The following is a 12,730-nucleotide window of genomic DNA, read 5'->3' as shown; positions in this document are numbered from 1 at the left end:
ATGATCCCTTTTTCTGAGTCGTCTACGGCAACTTAGATGGGGTCTTTGAGTGATAGGCCCGATGACAAAAGCGGTCAGGCTTAAACTTGACTAGAGCGCATCACGGACTTGAACAGTTAGGAGGCAGTTCATCTGGGCAGTGCAGATATTTAAAGCCACAGCCTGATAGGTTAATGAGTGAGTGAGTGAGAGCGAGTGTACATGCATGTGTGCGCGTGTGTGTTTGTCAGCAGCAGCATTCTGGTCGCAACATGATGAACTTCATTTTAATTTGCCTCAGCAAACTCTCAGAAGCGCAACCACATCAGCAGGTTCAAAATGCAAGTGTGATGAAAACGTTGGGGCTGCATGGAACGGAGTCAAATATCCTGGAAAAGCTATGTGCTATGTTCCTCTGTAAATAAAGCTGGACTGAAATGGCCTTTATCACGCCAACAGTGCACAATCTGAAACATAGTCGGGTTCTTATCGTCTATGACAAACACAAGCATCAAATCTTTACATTTGACAACCTGGGACCAATGAATTAATTTTGGAAATTTTAATCCACATATGGAAAAAAAAAAAACAAATATGAACATGCGTATTCCTCATGTATCATGCATGTGACATTATTTTCTATTCATAATAAAACTCTTATTCACATGTGAAAATAACCACATATGAATTTCACATATGAAAATGTATATTTCCTACGTGGAAAGCTTCATTCATATGTGAATATGAGCAGGTCACATGTTTACATTTCAGTCCACATGGTAAAATAGCTAAAAACGTGCAAAAATGTGTAATTCACATGTGAAAGGTCAAATGTCACGTGACATTTAAGCCTCTAATTATCACAGTTGCTGAAGGAAAGTTTACATAATAAAAGCTTGGTTCAAATTCATCACTTGAATGTATTACCGTGGATTGTGCGTTATGTATTACTTCACCCACACACCTACGTTGATTATTCACTGTGAGGTAAATTAACACTAAAATGACTCAATATCTTATGCAAACTTGAATTTTTATGATTACTGTCAAGGTAGAACTGAAAGTCACCTCCCTTCCTTGTCTCCAGTTGTCATTTCATCTAAGGTCTATTCAGACTCAGAACCATTGTTCTTTTGTCACATAAAGGTTCTGATGCAATATTATTCTCAAGGCCCCCTGAATGGAGAGGGTGGCGCTGACAGCTTTCATCTGTAAATCACTCGGAGGCTCAGTTCTTCTACGTACAAGAAAGACATCAGTGCTTCACTCTCTGGTTTGTGGTGGGAAACATCAAATATGCACAAATGGGAAAAAAGAAAGAAAGAAAGAAAAAAAACACCAAAAACATCACTGACAACACCCCCGTCTCATTTACACTTTGATCTAGAGCAAACAGCGGCGTCGCTTCAGTCTCTTACAGATGTGATAGCACAATATGTGGAAAATCACACACAGGCACAAACATGTACAGTCAATCGGGAAATTGAGCATGCACAGGATACAAGTATTCAGCAATCTTAATCGGATTATGTAAAAAATAAGGCTTTTTCATCCATCTGGAGATGGTACTAGCTGTATGAAAAGACATCCTTAATTGCCTGTGGTGATTTTGATGATAACCAAAATGTCAACACCAGTGCAATGTTAAAAACATTACAAAGGAGGAACTAGATATTAACTTAAAAAAAAAAAGACAGCATACCTACACAAACAATTTTTAGTGAAATAAATAATGAATCCACATGAGTAAACATGTGTTTCTCAGAATGTGGAGGTGCCCCAACCAAACAGTAAGAAATGCTACTGCAGCCACAAGACTGTTTGACTGCCCATCCACGCACACAAACATCAAAATCAGAAATAATGCTGGCAATCAGAACATCCAGTCTTAAATCCATTAGCACATCTGAGATCATGCAGACAAAGCTGATGCCACGGGAGACACAGGATCAGTGGCTCAGCCAGAATCTGAGATTCAACAGAAACTTTCTTCCCTTTTTCACTCGGCTTTAAATCTTTATCCATTCCTCAAAAACCTGTCATCCTCTGCTGCATTCCTGCTCCGGAGCTTCCTTTAATAACCATCCTCTTTATCTCGGTCTCATGTTTCTCCCTACTGCCTCCTTGCTGCACATGTGACTCACCTCTAATGATACCTTCATTATATAGAAGTACATCAGTGCATTGTATCTGGACCAATTATCTGAGCTGGTGGATGGATGACAATGTGTTTTCCGAGTAAGAGGCTAGCTAGAGCTATTTTCCCACTATAGTTATTAATGCTACGGTTTAGTGGAAAAGCACTCTGGTACAGAGGCATGGCACAGTGTGGGAGAAGACAAGTCAATAAAAATATATCTGGGTACACTCAAGGTTTACTGCACAAACAGTATTTAAACTTATTGCCATGGTATCACAGGTGGACTCTTTGACATAAAAGGCATAATATGCAGAACGCGTCAATTGCTGTTTGTAAACACACTTTTAAGCAATTCTGGAGAAAAATAGTTGTTGAGTACAATTGTTATGTTTCTAGGAATCTATACATAGATGTTGTTGTTTTTATTTTAATTCCTGCATATTATACCTTCAACTGAGCTAATAACAGCTCACACTGTGTTATAGGAAATCATTAAAGCAATGAAAATGAAGGCCTTAAACAGGGCTGAGCAATTACCTAACCAAACATTTAATAATCCAACCCAGACAGAGTCTAGGCTCATGGGGACCAGATAAAGACATGGAAATGAAAAACACATCCAGAAGAAGTCTATGACAGGTCTGACTGACAGCTGTATTGTGGAAAGTCCAAACCAGTCCATTTAAGAAATGAGGGTTAAAGTCTGGACTGTTCATCAATGTTACACCAACTGCATCAACTTTTCTTTTTTAATCAATGGCAGCTCTCATGTTCAGCTACACTGCAGTGCCAGCCATTTAGACACGAGCTTCCTTCTCCCTCCTATCTGAGCTTTGCCCTACTGACCCTCATTATAACACTGCCCACGACTTCCACTGTGTGTAATTGAACCCCGGTCCTGCTAATTTGGGCCGCAGGAGTGAAAGCCCATAAATCACCTTTGCTCTGCTCTTGATCTCTCAAAGTTCAACCAACTGGCTCTGAGGTACACCTCAGTGTTCAGACTGCAGACGAGTGAGGAGGATAACACATTATGATACAGTCTGCCATTTACGGTGTTATTTTGTTGTACAAATCAGTATCAGTAAGAGCCTGAGACTGCCCCCCCCCCCCCCCGGGAAAAACAGTAAAATTACCCAAAACTTGTGTATCTCAGATTTTTCTCTTTAACCAGATCTCACACATGTTTTCTGCTCTATGGGATTTCCTCTTCCCAGTGTAATAACTAATGTAATATTTTTTCACTTGCATTTTCTGAGCATCTACTGAGACTGGAGCCCCACACTTTGAAATCTTCCTCCATAATGTATGTCACAGTTATATAGAGAGAAAAAAAAGGGCATTTCATGGCGCTTACTGTACCCCAACAGTTCTGGCAGCATATCTTTTCTGTGTAACTCATTAAACCATAATTACTTTATAGTTTCCACAGACTTGTTGACATTTTGCAAAACGTCTGTGCTGTTTCTGTTTCCAGTACTGTACACCCCATAATCACAAAAATACAACAGTGTAATTTATTTCTCCTAAAATGTCCAATTCTTATTCTCTTGTTTCCCATAGTCTTGTTTTCTTCCACTGTACCTATATTTAAGCGCCAGCAGGGATCAATAAGTATTTTATTGGTACCTGACTCATGTAACAGTGTGCTGTCAAGAGATGCAGTGAATCCACACAAGCTTGTTCAATTATTAAGCTTAATATGTTAGAACTAAACAGTCTGGGAGTTGCCAGCTGTCACAAAAAACCTCCCAAAGACTATTTCATTAACATCAGCTCATCACAGTACCCTCCACAGGCAATGCCAACACATGAAATTTTCCTTATTCACTGTTTTATGAGATATTTGGACAGAGCAGAGATAAATAATCTTTGGACAAACAATTTACGTTACAGAAAACACAAATTAGTTTTCTGTTTGAATTAGAAATGGGCAGAGCTGGAGGCCAAATTACCCATGAAAGTCAAATCAAAAGCAACATTTTGTCGACTGTGTTGCAGCTAATGGCAATCTGCCTGAAGAAGAAACGTCTTATATAAGAGATGCTTGAATTGCTCTTTTCCTGCAATGTGCCCAGATGTGTTTGAACTGACATCCTCTTCACAACAAAACATGACAGCGGTATGTGTAATTGATTCAGTAAGGTGCAGACACGTGTACTGCAAGTGTCCTCTGTTCCAGTTAACCACAAACAGCAGGTATGAAATTGATATTTTTAAATCTGACTGTAGCCATCTGAACAGGTTCAGTGTCAGCAATATGTGGCTCGTGGTTATCAAACATGGCAAGTAAACAAAACGCTGCGCTACAATCCAACAAGAGATAATTGAGAAACGTTGCCAGAGTGACGATGTTACGGCGGAGTCACATCTTTCAGGAGAAGGCAAGACCTCAAGGGCCTCTGGAAAACTATTCAAACTGAAATTACATTTTAGTGGTGCAGCCCAAGGGAGTGTGACAATGAAATTCTGCACATATCAAGCAACCACCTAAGGCGAAACACTGTAATGAATTTTATTGCTGCACAGGCAATGAGTGCTGAATTGAGAGAAGATACGAGCAGTTGAAGGCCTAATTTCAAAATGTGTCAGAAGTGGAAAAGGTGAAAGACGGGGGAGGGAGGGGCCCAGTTTAAATGATCACAGGATGAGAGGATAACGAAAGGATCGCACCCATCAAATCACAGGTGCAACCGGGCTGCCGACATCAAGTGATGTAACTTTGAAAACAATGAAATGGCAGGTAGACGGTTAGTGCGTGTCATGACAGATATTCACTTAACAAGAAATTGCATTTTAACATTATAAAGTCTTTCTCTGTGACTCTAATCAGGCTGAGTTAGAAAATCCCCTTCGTGGCTTATGCTTAAGGCCTCAGATTCTTTCGTCACACCTTTCCCAGCTGAGTAATGCTGTCTTAGCCTGAAACCTTTGATCCATAATGAAGAAAGGGAATCTAAATTCAAATGTAAGAAAACATTTGATCCGGACATGGTGCCACCTTGATTGCAGCTGACATATTGGTCTATCAGATCACAAAGAAGCAGGGGGAGGAACAAAGGCCTCTCAACTTACGCCACTGTATGCTAACAGTTACTTTACAAGACATCGTACAAGTTGTGTGCTACTCAGGAGAGTGGCAAAGACCTGAGTGCTGATTTAAAATACAATTATCATTTTAATGGCATGTCATCAGAGTTTACAGGGGTTGTGAACCTCTCAATCAGCTCTACAAAGTGAACGGACAGGCTTAAGAAGGTCATCCTCTCATCATGCTCTCACCCCATCTCAGCCTCTTTCTCTCTCTTGCATGTACTTTACATAATACAGCACAGCAGAATTTATCAGTTCAAATTAAGGTTATCCACTGCTTGAAATCGAAGAAATATTTTAATCGTGCAAATTATTTTCTTGACGGTTAATTAACTAACATTATTAACATCATCTATGTAAGAAACCAGTTCAAAGTACTTTTTACTTACTTTAAAAGTACAAATAAATCAAATAAATAATTAAAACCAAACCAAACATCAGCATGATAAGAACCACCTCAGATGGGATAGGTTTAACTAAACGACAAACTACATCAATCAGCCGCAACATTAACACCACTGAAAGGTGAAGTGAATAACATTAATCATCTGTTTGCCATGTAATGTTCTGTGGGGAAACCTCTGGCAGTCATGTGGATGTTCTCTGTCACTCAATACTGCAGACCAAATACCCTTGACAGGTCAGAGCTGTTTTGGCAGCACAAAGGGGATAAAATACAACTACAATACCACAAAATATTAAGCAGGTGGTTTTAATGCTGTGGCTGATCAGTGTATATAACAAGAGTCATTTTTAGACATTTTAAAGCAGAAATGCTACACATCTTTGAGAAGTCCAGATTTAAAAAGCAGTATAAAAAAAAAGACAACAGATGGTACTAGTTTCTAAATCAACTTTTGAAATGGTGCATGAATTTAAATGTGGGAAAAGTATTTAAATCTTAAGATTAAGACTCTTTGCAGACTTATGTAATATTTACAACTAACACATCTGCAAGCCACAAGTCATATCACACTTTCTGGTCTCTGTACATAATAAATGAGAAGCATCCTAAGAATTTAGCCAACAGTCTTTTCCACCTCTAACATACTACTGTGATTCTACTGTTCAGACTGCACACACTGAATAACAACAGATGCAAAACTCTGCAGGACTCCTTGTTTAATCATATGACATAGATCCAACTATACAAATAAAAGCGCCACCTCCACATATGGCGACTGCCACATACGCCCACACACACAAATAGGTGTCTGAGGAGTTTCAATGGAGTCAGTTTAGATTATATACACATTGCTTGCAAGTAAACATTTGCTGCCCACTCTTTGCCTTCTGCAGCAGGTTGTATTTGCAAAAGAATATAAAACATACTTGTACTATGTTTATTCATGTCCACTCATTTTCTTGCACCCTAAGCATGCTTTTACAGAACAACTTGCAAGCATCCAAAGTGGATATGGCCGTGAGATCTCTGAACTACCTCAAGAAGAACAGGACGGCAGCAGGTTGAGTGTGCCACTGTGCCAACACATACCATGTCACAAGTGCGATTTATTTACAAGGTCACCCCTCACAGCTCTTTAAAATGTGGCCTCTACCAGTCATTTCAATGGGTTTAATGCTCTTGTAACCTCTCTGCCTCTCTATAACATTACTTCAGAGGGAAAAGAAATTAAACTGACCTACCCACAGCATCTTTACTAGGCTCTGGATGTAGTCTGCACATTAAACTGTGAATTATCTCACCATAAATCTTGTGGGTATATGAGGTAATGATGGGTTCCTTTAATGAACACGAGGTTTAGGATATTTCAATATTTTAATAACAGGTAATTCAGGATATTTGGCATAGTTTCACAGTGTGTTTATCCTGGGAAATCCACTGTTCACTCACTGAACATCATCTCAGCATATCAGCACATAAGCGTGTCAATCATCAAAGCTGTGTATGTGGGATTTCTGCCAGCAGGGCTACTGTTTGAATCTGTCCAAACGTATTCATCATCAGATTTTATCACAATGGATCAGCCATCAGCTCTGTGTTTTCTGTTTCTTACGAGATCTGTTCCCTGAATTATACAATATTCTTCGGTTGCTATTTATTGGCTTGAGAGTTGATGCTAAAAATACTTTTATTAAAAATACTTTTAACCCAAATCTGTATTTCAATTCAATTCAATTCAGTTTATTTATATAGCGCCAATTCACAACAAAAGTTATCTCATGACACTTTCCAATTAGAGCAGGTCTAGACCAAACTCTTTAATTAAATTGTAAAATAGAGAGAGCCCAACATTCCCCCTTGAGCAAGCACTTGGCGACAGTGGCGAGGAAAAACTGCCTGTAGTGGAGTCTTTTATAGTTTCATATGAAGTGTTTTAGGAGATCAAATTGAGTTCTGACAATAAAAGTCAAGATGTATCCTCTGACGCTTTGGCCCTATTTCCATCCAACTGGTTTTCCTTATTTGCCTTGTCCTGCCCAATAAGACCATTGCCACAACCGGTACGTTTTGACAATCAAGGACCTCTGAATTTACTACATTGTCTATTCTGTATTGAAGTACTAATGATCCCAGAACAAAAGACTTACACTATATTTCAGCACAGACTGGTTGTGGTGATGCCAAAGCAAGTGGCACAAATTGGCCCTCACACACAAGCTTTCATCTACATAGGATTGTGTGTCTTCACGCAACAAGTATGTAATAGGCTTAACAGATCACAGCTGAAAGATCCTTGGTCCAGAGCCTAAGCTAGTCTTGAAGGCAATTATAACCACAACGCCTTTACAGCACACGACTAAGAGGACAGACAGCGAGAAGATGAGCCGGGGTGGGTGGGTGGGTGGTGGGGTGGTAAAAGCCTTCATCGCTGGCACACATTCCCTGCAACTGACAGCCTTGTGTGACTGAGGGGATACTGTTCATTTCAATATACAAACAAGGAATTGAAAGGTAAAAACATGGCTAACACACCAGCCTATAGTCATTTTCGCCCTGACAGGTGATGACGCTCCCTCAGGCACATACAATAGGCAGACTTGTCAAGGCCCATATCTCATCGCTGCTTCCTGTCAAAGCTATTTTCCTCAACTGCCCAGCAGGAATGTAAAACATGTAGCACAAACTTAAATGTAAAACTGACTTAAAGGACACTAGGAGACACTATACTGGGTTAAAGGTTTGAGACGTCACTAAAAAAAGGAATAGTTCGACATTTTGAGAAATTGTTTCTCTGTTTTCTTGTTAGAAAAAGTTAGTTAGACAAAAATACTGTCACCAATTTCATATCTGTACAGTAAAGCAGAAGGAGCAAGGAATCTGTTAGCTTAACTTAGCATAAAAATTATAAACCATAGATTTCAGACATTGCCTTTTGTACAGATTAAACAAGATATGACATGTTATTTAGTGAAGTGTAAAATGGAGGTTGGTAGGTGGGTTCAGGTTCAGCTGTCCCATCTCCTGCACCAGGTTTAATGTTCAGACTCAAAATGATAATGACGTTAGCCCTTTGTGGGGACAATAGCTTATTTTAATTTACACAGCCCAATGAAACCGGTAGTTCAAACAAGAGTGAAGGAATCAGAGAGTACAAACTGACTGGTGTGTGGTGCTGTGCCAGCATGCATCTAGGGATCGCTTATGGGCCTGGCTTACAGTAACGATCTCATAATGTTAGAGAGAGACGGAAAGAGAGAGCAGTGGATACCGGTGCCAGAAAATGTTTTTCAAAAACAACCATTTGGCTGTGTTTCATCTGCTCCTGTTCTCTGCATCTGTAAAAGATTTAAACCAACAATAACACAGATAAGGATTGTTCTGGTTGGTGTGCATCATTCTGTGTCTGTGGTTTTTTAATGCAGGATATTTCTGCTGATATTACAGTTTTAAGATTGCAATTTAGATAAGATTAAAAACACCCTGAAGTCCTGTGCTGAAAGTAAAGTTAGGTCTATAAAATGACCAAAAACAATTCTTTTGATAAATAATTGACTGTTTAAGAAATTTATCCAGCCAATCACTCTCACACTTCCAGCTGCTCCATATCACAAATTTGTTGTTGTTATTTATCTTATTTTACAGTAAAGTGGAAATTTTAGGGGTTTTAGGTGCTGCTTAGCTAAAACAAGCAAGTTGGTGACATCACCTCAGTTATTCAGTTGTAATGGCAGGGTAAAACATGGTGACATTTTTCAATAGATTATGATGTTTTATAGACTAAGTGATTAACTGGCAAAATGAGAAAAATATTTTTAACGACAAGATTTTAAACATTAGAGGCAAAATTCAACACCTACTGATCTCAGCTGGTACTGATCTACCATCAAACACTGGTGCCTCAGAAACAACAGTAGAAACAGATAATCATCTTGACTGCTTTTCTCCTATTGACCCTCATCAGCTATATTCACTTATATATTCTTCCAAGCCTTCCAACAACATGCCTCTTAGACCCCATCCCTACTAAGCTACTCAAAGAAGCTTTACCCTTACTTAGCACCTGTCTATTAGACATGATCAGTCTGTCCCTAATAACAGGCTATGTACACCAGTCCTTTAAAGTAGCTGTAGCCAAACCTCTCCTTAAAAAACACACACTTGACCCAGAGGTTTTAAGCAACTATAGACCGATATCTAACCTTCCATTTCCTTCCAAGATCCTTGAAAGAACAGTCGCCAATCAGCTATGTGACTTTCTTCAAAATAATAACTTATTTGAGAATTTTTAATCTGGCTTTAGAGCTCCTCATAGCACAGAAACGGCATTGATCAAAGTCACAAATGACCTCCTACTGGCATCAGGCAAGGGACTTATCTCTGTCCTTGTACTGTTAGACCTTAGTGCTGCATTTGACACCATTGACCACTCTACCTTATTACACAGATTGGAACACCTAATTGGCATTAAAGGAACTGCATTAAGCTGGTTTCAGTCTTATTTATCAGATCGATCTCAATTTGTTCATGTTAATGATACACCGCCCACAATCACAAAAGTTAGTCATGGAGTTCCCCAAGGTTCTGTCCTTGGGACAATATTATTCACCCGCCAAGTGCTCGCTCGAGGGGAATGTCGGGTTCTCCGTATTACAACTTAATTAAAGAGTTTGGTCTAGACCTGCTCTAATTTTAAAGTGTCATGAGATCATTTTTGCTGTGAATTGCCACTATATAAATAAACTGAATTGAATTGACAGTACTTGGTAGCATTATATAAAGGCAAAGGAAAGAAGCAAATTGTAACAGGAAGTAAAAGATGTTTGGTATTTAATTGCCTCAGTTTAAACAAGCTGGCCTGAAATCTACATGTTGATCATGATGAGTTGAAAATAAAATATGATGATACATTAACAAAATATGCCTGCCTGTTGGATGATGTTTAAAAAATGATGCTACAGATTTGTCTTACTTAATTCATGAACAAACCAAGCACAGAAGTTAAGGACCAGAGAAACAGAAGTGTGCCACTACAAGCAAGCAAAGAAAATAGAGAAGTTGAGTACAGGGCTACAACTAACAACTGTTTTCATTATCAACTACTTAATTCCTCAATTATACAGCTTCCTCCAGGCCACCATGATGTGTTCGATTTGCTTGTTTTGTTCAACCAACAGTCCAAAATGTAAATACATTCAATGTAACATCATATGGCAAAGTAAACAGTAAATCTTCACATTTGAGAAGCTGAGAGCGGAGAGCAGTATATCATTTTTGTTTGAAAAATGAGTGAATGGACGACCTGACTAATCATCTGCAGTTGAGCGTGTATGCATACCTGGAGGGTGACAATCTGGGGAGAAATATTTACACTCAGATACCAAGAACGAGAAGCTCCATCCGCAGAGCCTTCACATATGCATGAACTCACTCCTCTTCAGAGTTTGAACAGTTGCAAAGGGAACAGCAGGCAAGTTTGCAACCAGTCCCACGACAAGCACAGAACTTCAAAATGCACAATCGCCTTGATCACCCAGCTCCCTTTGTCCCTGATCTTACCTTCACACCTTTATCTCACTCTCTCCAAACTCTCTGTCTTTGCTCTCTCTATATTCTTTATTGAGAAGACACCAACTTCATTCAAGTGCAGAGTGGATTTCTGCAAGCTCCTCTGCCTGACAATGAGTCAAACCTGTCAAACCACAGGAGGTGGTGAAGCTTGGCAGGTCAACGCCTTCATACTACGCACCAGCAATAATTACGTCTAACCTGAAATAAACTAATACCGTGGAGCATGGACCAGCAGGTAGGAGGAAAGTGTTACCTACGGTGGCCGACAGAGCTCGACACAGTGCGATTTAAGAAAACACATGCCAAATGCAAATAGATACAACACAACCAAATACAAAAACGTGCTGCAAATGTACACAAGTAACTGCAGAAACGCGCTGCAGAGAACTTGTAAACTTAAAAAAAAAAAAAAAAAAAAAAAAAAAAAAGATAATTTCATTTCATAAACACTTTGATAGCACTATCAACGTAGCCCAGTTAGTTATATTCTTAACCTTGTATGTAGCTAGTTATATCTATTTAAAGATTAGTTAAAAACAGCATCAAATTGAGCCAACATAGTGCAGCTTACCTGGTCTCCCCAACAGTCTAACTAGCGTCGTCTCTGCCACCCGGTGGAGCCTCTAATTGCAAGATAGCGCACAACCAGCCTCGGATTTTAAATCATATGATCATAATGGTCGTTGACAGGTGCGAGCCTTGCTTCCTAAGTTAAACTGTTCAAAATTTAAGTCAGCCAATTTTTTTGCACGATTAAAGCTGACACAGCCGTTAATCTCAGTTAAAACACAGCCTAATCATCGATTTAAATCGTTTTGAATTAATGATTTAATTGGAGTTTACCAGTTTGTTTTGCACAGCGATAATCGCTCATGGTTCTTTGCACTTACCAAGTTTTAAGTGATTTTCAAAGATTCCTCAAAGGCTCATATCCACCTGAAATTTTAAAACTTTTCATTTCCGTCTTCGTCACTGATTTTACGGCAGCAGGCGACCAATCCGTTTCCTAACGTTTAAAATGAGACTTTTTCAGCCACTTACAAACTGTGACAAAGTGACATATCTTACCGTTGACACGCCCTGATACAGCCATGATACACATGCAGATGATCTTTTAGATTTAAATATTATATTCATTTAATATTGTGAGATTACAAATTGGCCGAATGTGATATTCTGCCTAATTTACCTACAGATAAATGCCTGCTTCCACTGTAACATTTAAAGAGGGCAGGCCCATATTGACCTGCACGGTTTAGTGCAAGCTTGAGTGAGCGGAATGGAAATGTCAGCTGGAGAAGGCATTGAACCGAGAAAACACTAAAGAAATAAAACCAGGCCTGATGTCCAAAAATCAACAACATATGACTTAAGCAGAGCCTTGACAGTTCACTGCAAATGAGGGCAGTGCTCAGAAATTGGCCTAAATTGAAGCTAGATGGATGGTCTCTGTTGATCCAGAGAAAATCAATGTAGGAAGATATGAGAGCTGGTGTGAAGCGTCAGAGATAAATAGACATGACTGCATCTATTTGTTTGTGGAC

The 12,730-nt window shown here is 39.2% G+C and overlaps 1 long non-coding RNA gene across 1 annotated transcript in view; it reads right to left on the bottom strand.

Annotated features, from left to right (window-relative positions):
• The window catches only part of LOC124073627, a 53,036-nt gene extending 40,795 nt beyond the window's left edge, over positions 1 to 12,241 (bottom strand). The window contains exon 1 of the long non-coding RNA XR_006845696.1: positions 12,077 to 12,241. This is a non-coding gene — a long non-coding RNA (uncharacterized LOC124073627). The remainder of the gene's footprint in view (positions 1 to 12,076) is intronic.
• Between the last annotated feature and the right edge of the window lie 489 nt (positions 12,242 to 12,730).

Source organism: Scatophagus argus, chromosome 16 (genome assembly GCF_020382885.2).
Source record: "Scatophagus argus isolate fScaArg1 chromosome 16, fScaArg1.pri, whole genome shotgun sequence".
NCBI classification, from domain to species: Eukaryota; Metazoa; Chordata; class Actinopteri; family Scatophagidae; genus Scatophagus; species Scatophagus argus.
This window is presented reverse-complemented; position numbering and strand designations above follow the sequence as displayed.